Below are 13,980 nucleotides of genomic sequence, written 5' to 3'. Positions count from 1 at the left end.
AGGAGAATAAATGGGTGTGAGAATGAAAAGATTTAATGCTGTCATTCCTTACTGTCCTATTCACCACCTATTCAAAATATTGAGGGAGAATTCCCACACATATTCGAAAAATAATTCGCTCGCTTCAATCCAGGGCATATTTCAAAAGTTAAACGTTATTATATTTAATGTTTCAGGAAGATATCATGCAACCTTGATGAAAAGATATAAATTCTAATTAGTTTGATATCAAAGATTTAAAATACGATTTAAAACGATCATTAACGAAATATTATTAAACAGGATGTCCATTGTAGCCCATCCTTTATTTTATAAAGCAAGATAAATAATCATATACATCAAATAGAAACATTTTTAAACGATGTGAGGACTTACACGTTGTATATTTTAGTCAATAAATGCACTATTGGAAATATTTGGAAGACATTTTTTGTAAAGTCATCTGATCCAATGTACGTCAATATATCAAAACATTAATGTCTGGTGCAAAGAAATGACAGTTATCTTATATTGTACAATATTGATCAAATCTGAACAACCCATACACATGTTTCAGACTGCCTCATTAAATGTTTTCATAAATGGATTTAATTTTACGGTTCACTTATTTAAAAAATAACACTTTGCAAAACATTATTAGAATTCATAGAGAGAGGCTCATTTTGTCACCACAAACTCCATTCAAACTCCAGTCAAAACAAAGAAAATGTAACAGAATTCAGACATGGAATTTATTGTCAAATCGAAGATTTAATATAGGGCAAAAATAACAATCACGAGATGTATAATCGCTATGACTTGCCTACAAATAATTGATTTTGGTATCTTCCAAAATTGTTTCACAAAAATGCAAATACCTGAATTTTTGAGAGATTGCCGCTTCTAAAAAATTTCTTTTTTAATGATATTATTCTCCTTCTGGTTCCTTTTTTCATTGTTTTTCAATAAATTTCTTTACAAACTGTTTAAATCCATATATTAAAAAAATAGCTGTAGCATTATTTAACATATTGACAGTTGAATTTCTTACCATGTCATTTATATGAACTCACCAGTCATTGGTGATATATATATACACTGTTTGTTTAGTCCATAAATCACTATATTTGCTAAAATAAATAATGAATCTATAATTAATACATTTATTTCACATGTTCGACAAGTTAAATTTCATTTTAAAAATCGTTTCCCATTGTATACGAATTACGCTGATACTGATTAAAACACACTCAGAAAATAATAAAATAAAGTAAATTCATTGATGGAATAAAAGAACAAATCATATAGAGACTAGCTTCCATATTAAATTACATCGAGAACATTCTTCACATTGCATTCCGAATTCTAAGACGATATAAATGATAAGATGCATTTATTGGAATGAATAAAAATAATAATATAATTCATGGCATATACATGAATAATATATACAAGTCATAAATTCCGATCTCAAAATTTTAAATGAAACATCAGCTTGAATAATATTCCAAAAGCATCTATAATAAAGGAGAAATTTGAGCAACATCAAACTGTTTCTACTCACGTTTTTCCAATATTTATTTACGCGTCAGAACAGTGAACTATTAATACATCTTTCGATATTCGAGATTATCATCGATAGGAATAATAAATGATATATATTCGAAGTAATTTAGCAGAATCGTTTGAAAGTTTTGAGGTCAAGAAATGTTTATTGGCAACATAAAATAAAAATTTAAGTTTTAACAATTCTAGCTTGCAAACATAAATGTAAAAATTATGAAAACTAAGAAATCGATTTTTTTTTATACAGAATCAGTATGACACATTCGAAATGATCTTTAAATTTAGAGATTCATTTTATTATAGGCTGTTGAATATTATATTTAGATCATAATCTTACTATTCATTAATAATTTAAAGTCTCTTTTCCCTATAATTTATGAGTAATAACACTTGAGATAATATTTTAACCTTTATTTAACTTAGCACAGTATAATGTATATTTCGCAGAATGCAATTTGAAATATTCATCTAGGATTAATTATTACCTTTTGCATAATACATACAAAAGAATTAGTGATAGTGACCTGTATTTAATCTTTAGAGTGATCCAATGTCCCGTACTGGGTTTTAGATCGCTTGCTTACTTTAGAGTTAAAAAGAATATAACGTAATTTTTCTAATTTGTAGATGCAATGTAGACTTTTACTGATGCAACTGATAATTTTGGTTATTAATTAAAGTAATTGCATTATCGTTTAAAGAATTTAACTGACTATGCAATCAGCAAATCGTTATAGATATTTAATTAGGAGAATAAGTATAGACAATTATATGCTTATATGAGAGTTAATGCATGTTTTATACTTTCTTGATCAGTTATGCGCAATTATTATTATCTTAAAAACCTTGCTTCCCACGCATTTTGAATTGAACAATATCGGACAAAGAATTTTAGTTTTATAAAGATAGACATGGAATTGAGGAAAGGATATCAAAAGTTAAAAATGAGATCCAAATTTATCTCAAACTTGTCTTCATTCTCAAACAATGGATTGCTTTTCAAATGCTGTTTTATGATTAAAAAAAAAATACCACACATGATATCAAAGCTCATGAAATGTCTGTAACTGCCTCCCATTTTTGAATAACTATAACACGTTATTTTTTTAGTTATCATTATCATTCTTTTTTCTTTCGGAAACTTTAGAAATTCTTCATGTTTGACAGCAGAAAATGATGCGTGAATTCCTGCAAATTTCTTATCAATAAATTCAAGATAAGTAAAGTTTTAGAAAAGGTTCGGATTCGAAGTTGGACTGTTAAATCGATAAGGTTTATTCAGTGCTGTAATTGATGTTTTTTTATCACTATTAGTAAGGAATTAAATGTCAATAATTTTCCTAAAATATCTGTATAAGAACCGGTTATTCAAAAGGAAGGTTCATTTGATCTTTTTTTTTTTTTGCCAAAAACTGAATATAAATCCTGTTTATTTCCTAAATTTGAAACGAACTTTTTTTTTTGATTATTTCAAATACTAATATTAAAAATAAATCGTCTGTTTTCTTGAATCAGAATAAGATTTATCATCAAATACAAAAACGCACGAAAAATACTTAGGAAGTAAGAAAAACTATTGAATACAAGATATCGAAATATATCATGTAAAATTAAATTATTCTTATTTTGATTGACAAGATTTATTCAATGATGTCCTATTATGATGATGTTTATATGACAATATTGCATTATCTTAATATGATAAAGTTTTGCGTATTTTTTAATCACTAAAATGTTATATTTAAGATGCCAGCATTTTTAATGTGAAATTGAAATCTATTTATTTTATGGTTTTTACATAAAGCTAAAATATTAATATTTTGACCTGACTTTAAAACGGAAAATTAAGTTTATCCTATATTGAATTTTCTAATATAGAAAATAAACAATTATTTCAATATAAAACATAATAGAATATTTGATTTATTATGCAAAACTAAACTTAAAAACAACACTTAGAGAGTAGGTGAAGTTGTTGAATACGAAACAAAATGTATATCATACAGTTTCGCAAATTTAATTTTGAAAAAAAAAATATAGTTTTAAAATTCTAAAAAATATTTTCATATATTAAGAAATTAAACTTTAACAACTAAACATAAATACTACTTTTTTTTACAATCACTACTACATATATTTAATAGAAAATGAAATGGAAATCGTATTACTTCATTGACTAACATAATCAACACTTGGTTTGTGAAGGTTTATGATCTAGCAGAAAATAAGTCATTGTTTGGTAATTTTATTTCGAAATTCTTGATTTATTTACATATATATAATTTTCATTCATGTAAATCAAAATTGCTGTGATTGTTCTGAACCTACGCAATTCTTCTGTGACATTTCTTAGATATTTATCATATAAACTTGTCATGAGTACATAAAATAAATGATGCTATCGCTATAATGATCTGAAAGTGAACGAACCACATTTGGTTTAGTAGTCAATACTACTACGATGCGGTGAGTGTCATATCTGTATTCTATATTCTATAGTGAACACTATTCACTACGCTCTATTCCATAGCGAACAGTTTGATATTTTTCTTCTGGAATATCAATGATGAAACCACGCCTTCTTTTTTACAATGTGATCAATCCCTTCTGGAAAGAAAACATCTCAAAAATAGGGATTAATAACTTCCGGCATGGTGGTTAGTTTTCGCTACCCTATTGGGTACCGAGATAGTGAAGAATTAGCTACCTTCTACCGATGATGGGACGTACTTCCTACGGAAGGGGGTTGTACCGAGGCCGGTGATGTCCCTTATGATGAAATTATAGTTCCCACCTATGTTGCGATGTTGTTCCGGTCAATCAGATTTATCCGAATGTCCTTTAGAGAGTTGGAGTAGCATTTGATGGTTACAATGTTCTCATTGCGTATATTCGCAACAATATCACAGGAATTTCTTCGATATTGATTTTTTATTTTAATAAAAATTCGTTGTGTATCTGGATCCATGCCAAGCTATAACAGATCATAAACAATGGGGTGGGGGTGTTTCCAAAACTTTCTTGCATATTTTTTAATAAACATTATTCCTCTTCTCTCCACGTATTATTGTGCATCTTCAGTAAATCCCTGAATACTCCGAGTGTTTACATTTTCCCCAAACATAAAACGTGTGTGTTTCGGAGTTTAGCAAAGAGACCTCCAGAATTTGTGTAAAAATTGCATGTATTTGGTGAAAAATTGTTTAGAAATATCAATCATGGATCTATCATCTTACTGCATCTAAAATTAATCGTTGACGATTTTGGAGCAGTTAAGGGTTGGCATGTGGTTAATATACATGTGTCAGAAAATCGAATAGGCATTTTGAACACTTCTTTCCCGACCGATTGAAACAAAGTTTTGACAAAGAACTACAAATATGATCATGAAATCTCATATTACATTTAATTGTTTTATTTAAAGCGTTTATTTTTTAACTATTTACTGCATTAACGCGCATGCAAAAGTAAAGATGAGCAGATGATTAAACCTCTAACGGATTTGTTTTCACTTTTCATAGCATCTATATTTTAGCCAAATTGTTTCCATCCAGTTCTTTCTTTTGTAAATATCGTGTCATTTTATATTTGAACAGCTGGACAGATAGACATTTTCTGAATGGGTTTCCTTCAAAATTTGAAAACAGATCTATACATTTAGTGTAAAATACATTTCCCGAATTCTGTCTATCTTTCTCAAAGTGTTTTTAGGTTGCCTTGATCAAAAACAAAAGTAATTCCAAAAAAGTGTTTTTTCGGCCTGAAGTGGTGGGAATCGTCGAAATATGGATACCGATTTTTTTTAGAATTATTATACTTTATTGTACTTCTATACGAGAGAATAAAAACGTTTTTTTTTATATTTAGTTATAACTGCCTATTGACATCATTTTCTTAAAACATATGCGGTTTTTATAGAGCATTTATTGCCGGCGTACTTGCATAGGAGTAGCGCATCTTCCCCGTGATCTGGGCGTCCCTGGGTCGAATCTTGGCTCGGGCATGGTTGTTCTTCATCTGTGTTCTATCCGTGAGGTGTGTGAATGTGCCCACCTGTTAAAAGGGGTTGTCCAAGCGAATGTGTGAGTTTCATCTTCATATGAGGTAGGAGTCAGACTTCTGCCCTCGGGTGCTCAGGGGTTTTTACCCTCAGAAGCTACAGCACCCCCTTTCCGTGGTAACACGGACACGACATCATCACAGAACATTTATTAAGAACCTATCTTGAAGAACAAAGGGAAAAGGAAATGATGTCAATAACCGTTTTCTTTTATAAGTTGGTTTATAAAAAAATGGATGTTCGTTTCAAAATTATACAAATAACTCTAGCATGTCAGTCTGTATTTAAAATTGAGAGGATTGGGAAATAAATTTCTTTAGAAAAATGAAATGCAACTTGATTAATATAAGTAGAGTTCCTTTTGAGCATTATTGGACAAATGACAACCGAAAGCATTTTGGGAACTCTGAATTTAGAGAAATACTTTCATATATATTTTAATGAATGAAAGTATTTTAGTCATATAGTTTTAATAATGAGAATATTTTAATGATCTAAAAATATTAAGAAATAATTTCATTTTATTAAATATAAAGACGGATCTAAAATATTGAAACTGATTGAAATTGTTTCATATAATATTAGCCATTCCTTTAATAATGGCCCGTTTCCTTTACATCGAGTAATTATCTTTTTAAATGTGTGGAATAAAAGTAAATCATTCTTAAAAAAAGGATAGATCGACGAAAATGTTTATATAAAATACAAAATATATCAAATTTTGCGTGTAATCACTTACTGAATCCCAAGCAGGGTGAAACCGCGTTTCCAAAAGAAGTACAATTTAATTAGAGAGTAGATAAAACAAAATTGTAAAACGGCTAATTAAATTACATTTAGGAATATTCAAGCATACGTGGCGGAATGTATTTTTTACGTGTTTCAAATTTATTTTTTTTTTAAAAATAAATGCTTAAGATATAGAGATATTATATAAATCATGGAATTGTGTTTTAGTCTAAAAAATAATCCCTGTGTTTCAAATTATAGAATATAGTGTCTTGCTTTAACATCTTTCATTTCTTCACACGAATAACTAAAACAAGAAGTACTGTGTACTTTATGATTCCAACAAAAAAGAAGCTGAGAAATGTGTTTTTTATTTTACTAATGATGCTTGAATACGAAGAAAAATGGTCCATTAAAGCGCTAGAATGATTTATTCAAGAATCCTTGGCATCCGTTCTTCAAGAAAACTGTTACCCTATTTCTGAAATAAGCCAAGATATTCTATGACTCTCCTCAAATAACAAGTGAGAAAAATGTTGTCTCTATATAACAATGAATGGATGGGGCAATAACAATGTGTTATCTTTGTATTTTTAGTTTATATATACTTCACCAATTTTCATTTTCTATTTTTCTGTGTATTCATGAAACATTTCATTTCCATATAGAAATCATTCTATGGAATGTGAGAATTATTTTTCTTCGTGAATTTTATTCTAATATTTACGTCTATGCGAAAATTCATACACATTATTTTTAGTTTCATGTGAAGTTATTTCTTGCTCTTTACAAATATTTTATTTCACAACTTTTAAGGGAAAAAAAAATGTCATTATTATTTCTATGTGATAAAATTCTTTAAAAATAATACGTGTTGGTAGATAATGATTATATTAATAGTTATGTATTTAAAACAATATATAAAATTTTAAAATTTATGGAATTCTATATAATTTTGTGATGTTATTATTTTTTTTTCTATTATGTCCCTTTTATCTATTTGCAAGCTTTTAATCTGAAATATTCCACGAAATCACTTAAAATGCAATAATAAATATTATAAAGTTCTCTCACTTTGTTTGAAAATATATATTTCAATCAACTTTTACGAGAAAAAACTAGAAATGGAGGTGCATGTACAGTCTTACAAAAATATCATATCAGTAATTTTAATTCTTAAAAATATTTCATTGAATGTATTGAATAAAATTTTGTTCCTTTACACTATTGACCATTTCCAATATTTTAATATCTGAAAGTAAATTTGGAAATTTTACATTCCAATAGACCCATCGCTAAGAGGTACATTGTTGGTCACTTTGTGTCTCTGAAATATATTTCATTTTCCAAATTTGTTGTAATTCAGTTTGAAGTGCAACAAAGGATATTTTTTATTGAATTTTGGATATAAAATGCCGATTTTATATAATTTATAAACTATACAATGAATTTAAATATCTACCTATTATACAGATATAAAACCAATACAGGTGGAAAGAGAAAATTCCTTCATTCAACGTTTTTGTTGTCTTCAACCGACATAACAGACATCAGAGCAATAACAAAAAACGTATCGTACTCTTTAGTATTGACCTTGTTCTTTACTTCTATACTGAAATATATTGGAGTCTAGAAGTTTTGATCACTCAAACTACTTTACAACACTTTCAAATTCAGATATTCCCGTTTAAAGGGAACATCTGAATTCATTTTTTTTCACTGGTACTTCACTTTTAATTTATAGATTTTCCTCTTTGTCAAAGTGATTAGCCACGGTGCAGAGTAAGATATCTAAAATTGCAACAATAATATTTCATAGACATCATCAAATGAAAAAGACCGGCACTTGAGTTGGTCCCCTTTCTTCAAATTTTCAATATAAACAACCGAATATACGTTTGATCATCGGTAAAATATACTCATAATGAATGTGGTGCCAGGTACGTAACTTTCCTCCATTGAACCACGCCTCTGGAGGAGAAAACGAGAGTTGCTGTCAATTGGCGCTAATACGGGGCGATGTGAAGACGAACTTTTATGTTAGTTCTGAATATGATTATCGTAGTCTCTTCCTGTAAATATGTCATCTTCAACTTGTTTATCATAATTTGTGCATCATCATTAACGTAACTATATTGCCGCTCATTTAATTCTCAAATATCAACTAACTCGAACTTGTTATTGCTTGGCCATCACCCCTACATTAATGCACAAAATAAATACTATCTAAAAGATAAAATTGAAGCATTAAAATCAAAAAGCAGAAATAATTGATTTTGATTATATCTCGGACAAGTGGTATCTAAAAGTTTCGAAATAAACTCTAAGGAGTATTTTTATAGCATTCAAGGCACCAAACTTGCAATTCTTATTTATTTCAATGATAAAATATTAGGCAAATTTCATTCGTTTATCTTGGGATGCAAACATAAATACGGATACACTGGAAGTCTTTCCATAGAGTGAATTTCTCCATTAGTTTCAGAGACTAGTTGAAGGTTGTTGTTACTCGTTCGCATTATTGTTGCATAGTTTTCATGTCTTTGGCACTTAAACATAATTACAATTTATTTTTAAGAAGTAGGCATAATTTAAATAAAATTAATTTGGCCCCAAGCATGTTTGAAGCATGAAAATGTGTTAAAAATAACGAGTTCGAATTTCTTGGAAATAAAGTACTTCCTATGTGTACACTTTACATATGGGAAAGTAAAAATTTTTAAGTAACAAAAAACGACGTTCATATATTTAGAGTTTATTAAAAATTAATCAGATTTTTAAGATATAATAACTACTTTCTTTTAATGACTACTGGTTATATACGGTTACAAAGTGTTCAATTCAGCGCGAAATGAAAAAGAAAATAATTTCTAACCTTAATGACTAGATATTTTTGCTCTGAAAGAACTTTCAATGTTTTCTCTTTAATTTAATTTGTAAAATATGATTAAATATTTACCTCCTTTAGATAATTCTAAAAATTACGTAACATGATGAAAATCCATTTATTTGACACGATAAAATTAAATTTTTAATCAATGAATAATTACAATTAAGTTTTCTCTCATCTTTCGGGCCTTTTAACAGAGATTTGTTTGCATAAGTGCTAATTTTTATTTCGGTTTTATATTTCAGTGATGTGTCAAGCGACGAGAGAAATTATAAAATTGCTTTATTTGTTTAATGAATTAGTTAATTAACAAGTTAGCGAAATATATAGCTTGATCCTTATTTTGTTCACATTTATTCTCATAAGAGAGGAATAACTTTCAGTAAAATTAAAAGAAGATAATACATCTTGAAGAGCATTTAACTGAACCGATGTTTCAGAAATTAACAATCAAGGAATTTTAGATTTGAACCGTCCGAATTCTTCCCTTTACAGGTACTAAATGAAACAGAACTTATAACAAATATATTTTTAATTCTTCTTTATCATCTTTTTTTAATATATTAAACAGAAAAGTATTTTTATTTCAATAGTTAGAGGAATAAAAAAATATAGGCAGTGATGTCATAAAACTAAACCATCCATGTCATAATACTAACAATTTATTCGATCATATTAACATGTAGGTGTTAATGCCATTTACGTGAAACCTGAAAAGTTCTTCGCAAATTTTATATCATTGCTTGGATGGATTCGAAATAGTGACCACCGGAATAAAAAAAAAAATACACACATTGCGTCATATCGGGTAAATACGAAGCCTGCAGAACTACATTTATTCAATTTTTGGTCATGAGAAATAATGTCACTCTGAGAAGACACTTATCGTGGAGCAAAACAAATAATTTATCTCTGCACAAATCAGGTCTTGCATTACTTCATGTCCAAAACATTTAAATTGCATTACAAATGTCCAAAACATTTAAATGACATTCTTTATTACTAGTCTGATATCGATAACTCAAATCGCATCGGCAATCTAAGAATATGGTGGAACTTTTGAGTTGATTATCTTTATGGCTTGTTTAAATTTTAAAGTACTATTCTCTTTATTTTAAAGCACTATCTCTTTTTATAGCACTGTTCTCTTTATTCTTTTTAGTCCAGTTTTATCTATACACTATTCTATAAATAGAAATGAACAGATTATTTAAATATTTACGATAGGTAATAATTTTGTTAAGGAACCAGTTCTAACAAAACATTTGCTAAGCATTGAAGCTAAAAAGTTAAAGAAAGCGAAATGCCTTTATATTCACTACGAGTGAAAACGATGCAGTAAAAAATTTCTAAACTTGAAAATTATAATTTTAAATTTTAATGCACTATTCTGTTTATTACTGTTTATTTACTTCTGTTAACTATTCCATAAATAGAAATGAACAGCTTATTTAAACATTTAGAAAAAACAAAAATTATGTTAGGTAAACAGTTATAACCAAACATTTGCAAAGTAGAGAAGTTAAAAAAATTAAAGAAAACGAATTGTCAACCACTATGTCATCCATTCGTCACATCCACTACGAATGAAATCAGTGCCAGTAGAAAATTGCTAAACTTGAAAATTCATTATTCAGTATTTTTAAATTAAATAGGGAAGTTTGCGAACAGTAGACGATTCTGTTCGCAAATTAGAAGAAATAAAAATCTACATTCAAAGGGAAAATAACTTAGTGAAACTTCGGATTTAGTTGCATAGAATAAACAAAACATTGGGAGAAATTCAGTGAAGTCTAAAGTTCCCTATTTGAGTTAATGAAAGACGGAATACATACATACATAAATAAATATAAATCTTTCATTAAACTGGTTTTCATGCCTCTTTTAAATGTTGATGATAAATGAAGTACTTTTAGGAAAAAATCAATAGAGAACCTAGTTTCGTTTTACTTATAACAAATCCCTTCTAAATCCAATATTCGAATCTTCATTAATCACGGAATAATTAATTTATCTCAGAGCAAACACATTTAATTAATTAGAAATGAAGATGCAAAGCAATTAGCTACAGAAAATGAAGATTTTTAATACTTCGGTAAAATATCAGCGAATCGCGTATGTGGCTGTTGTAAACTTTGAATATAATTAATAAATCAATTCTGCCAACGAACAGAAAATTAGCTCAATAAAACTGGCAAATCTGTCTGGGTTCACGAGAATTATACGATTATTTTCGACATGTTGTGTGTTAAAAAAGCAAATCAAAACTATCTTTAATTTCCCTTGTATGGTGTTAATCATAAAATTTTCATTATAAAATTTCAATTATTTTGTATTAGAACTTTTTAAAAGATATCAAGCTTTATATGTATCAATTTAATTAAACAGATAACAAAAAAGAATTTCGAGAAGAATTGAAAAGTTTTTTCAGTTAAAATGTCAAGTGAAAATCAATATCAATTTAAAATATGACACTTAAATAATGCATATAATTTTCCCAATATATAAACAAAATTTTATATTCTTTAAATTTAATAGAAAACCAATTCATCTAAAATCTCTGTTCGTTTCGAAGTCCGAAACTTTAACTTGAAGGTACTTTTCTTTTTTGTAATATCGTCTATCTTACTTTTTCAACCAGGAGTAACATTTTTTATTCAACAATTTTTCTTTCTATATCTTCACAATTCCATTTCTTAATATTCTTTAGGGAAGCAACGTGTCAATCACGGAAAAGATAAAATAAGAAGTACTTTTAAAAGTAATCCTTGCTGAAGGGATTAAAGAAATACACTCTAGGGCGAGTCCATTTCTTCTTTGAGAAGCATATCTTGAAAGTCATCTACTTTTTTAGGGAAAAAAATCCAATTTTTTCCATAGAATAATGCATTTTAAATTATAGAGCAGAGTAATAGATTGAAGTAAAATTAATGGAAGCTATGCGAAAATTGAATTCTAAGCATTTTATTCTAAAAACTTTCGATATTTATGCATAAAAGATACTAATAATTTCACATTCAATGTGTAAATTTAATAGGAAATCTCTAGTTTTAATTTATTTAAAATGTGCATCACAAACATTCACATATTTAGAAATGAATTTGTTCTATTTGTTTATTTCACGCATTTTTGACACGACTTTTTTATGTTTGTAATGTTGGAATTTCGTAAAGTTCTTCCTTTGTTTTCTAGTGTACTAAACTTTTGAAATTTCGTGAACTTGTATGTTCTCGGTGATAATGCACAAATTTAATACATTCAAAACTTAATAATTAGTTAATTGATTCATTTAATTAAAGTACATTAGATTAATGCGGTTTATAGTTGATTTTAGAAAATAGAATTGTTTTAAACAAGCAGTTTCCCTCACATGTTATTATATTATAATGTTATTAAAACTAATATATATTACAATGTAGCGATATACAATATATTAAAATATTCTTAAAACCCATTTTGATTGAAGTATTCACAAAGCTGAAATATTATTTTAAACTTGCGCAATTAAAGAGGAGTAATCTAATTGATTTATTATCCGTGCACAGTGAAAATTATCCTGGAAAGATTCTGACAATTCTGTTCTACTAATGAGATTAAAATTGCACGGAAGACTTGCTTTGTGATATCTTTTGAAAATAGAGGATCCTGGGACCACACAACAATTCATGATGTATCTTTTTAGTCGTAAGATATTATATAAGATAAAAATTGGTGAAATCCCTACTGCGATTGGGGATGGGCTTGAAGACTCCGTCGAGTTTCTTTCTCTCTTAAGGAATATAATGAAATATTGATTTTCTGATTCCTCTCAAAAATGGAATTTGGTTAGAAAAGAAGATTATTGATAACGTATTTGGAGTTCATGAGATTTCACATGAAATAAAAAAAAATTGGTGGAATGGTTGGGGACGCAAATTTTTCTCAATGTTTTTACTGTTGAAAGACTATAGTGAAATATTATTTTTGAGATTTTTTTGGGAAATGGATGCTGGGAAGGAAAAACAGATGTCGATTGATTCCTGCATTTTGAATATTGATATAAAATAAAAATTGGTGAAATTATCACCTGATGGAAATCAGTAGTTGAGACTTGAGGACCTGAACCCCCGTTTTGCTAATTATTTTAAATATAAAGTTTGTCATTTAAAATTTGAAAATAGATAATAATTGAAATAAAAATTGTTTTTAACTAAAAGAATAAAAGTTAACTCTTGCACTTATTTTTTAAAATTTTAATATTTATTTATTTATTTTTTGATAAAACTAAGCTTTTGTATTTCAAACTATAAACACTTTTTATTGTTTGGCACTTAATCTTTTTGGCAGATTTTATAAAATTTAAATAATACATACCTTTTGATTATTTTGCTATATTACTTCACTCGTTTCGAAAGACATGAACACATGATTAAGTTTGCAATCATTTTCATACATTAAAAGATTGACATCCTTTAAAACAGCTGCTGAATCAGTATTTTTTCAAATTATAAAATTGTGCAAAATAATCCATTAATTAATGATTCCTTCATTCTGTGCTTACATTCAGTTTCCTTAAATTGAAGATACTTAAATTAAAGCAAGTCGAATACCATTTCAATTAATTCTGGAATCTCTAAGGTATCGAAAAATTACAAAATCATCCCATATACATTCGCCACACGTACCAGAGTTTTAAAATGTGTTCAAAGAATCTTCGTTGCTATTCAAATGCTGCCAACAATCTCAGGAGATTGTAGAAGACATTATCCTAAAATGT

Source organism: Argiope bruennichi, chromosome 3 (assembly GCF_947563725.1).
Source record: "Argiope bruennichi chromosome 3, qqArgBrue1.1, whole genome shotgun sequence".
Lineage (NCBI taxonomy): Eukaryota > Metazoa > Arthropoda > Arachnida > Araneae > Araneidae > Argiope > Argiope bruennichi.
This window is presented reverse-complemented; position numbering follows the sequence as displayed.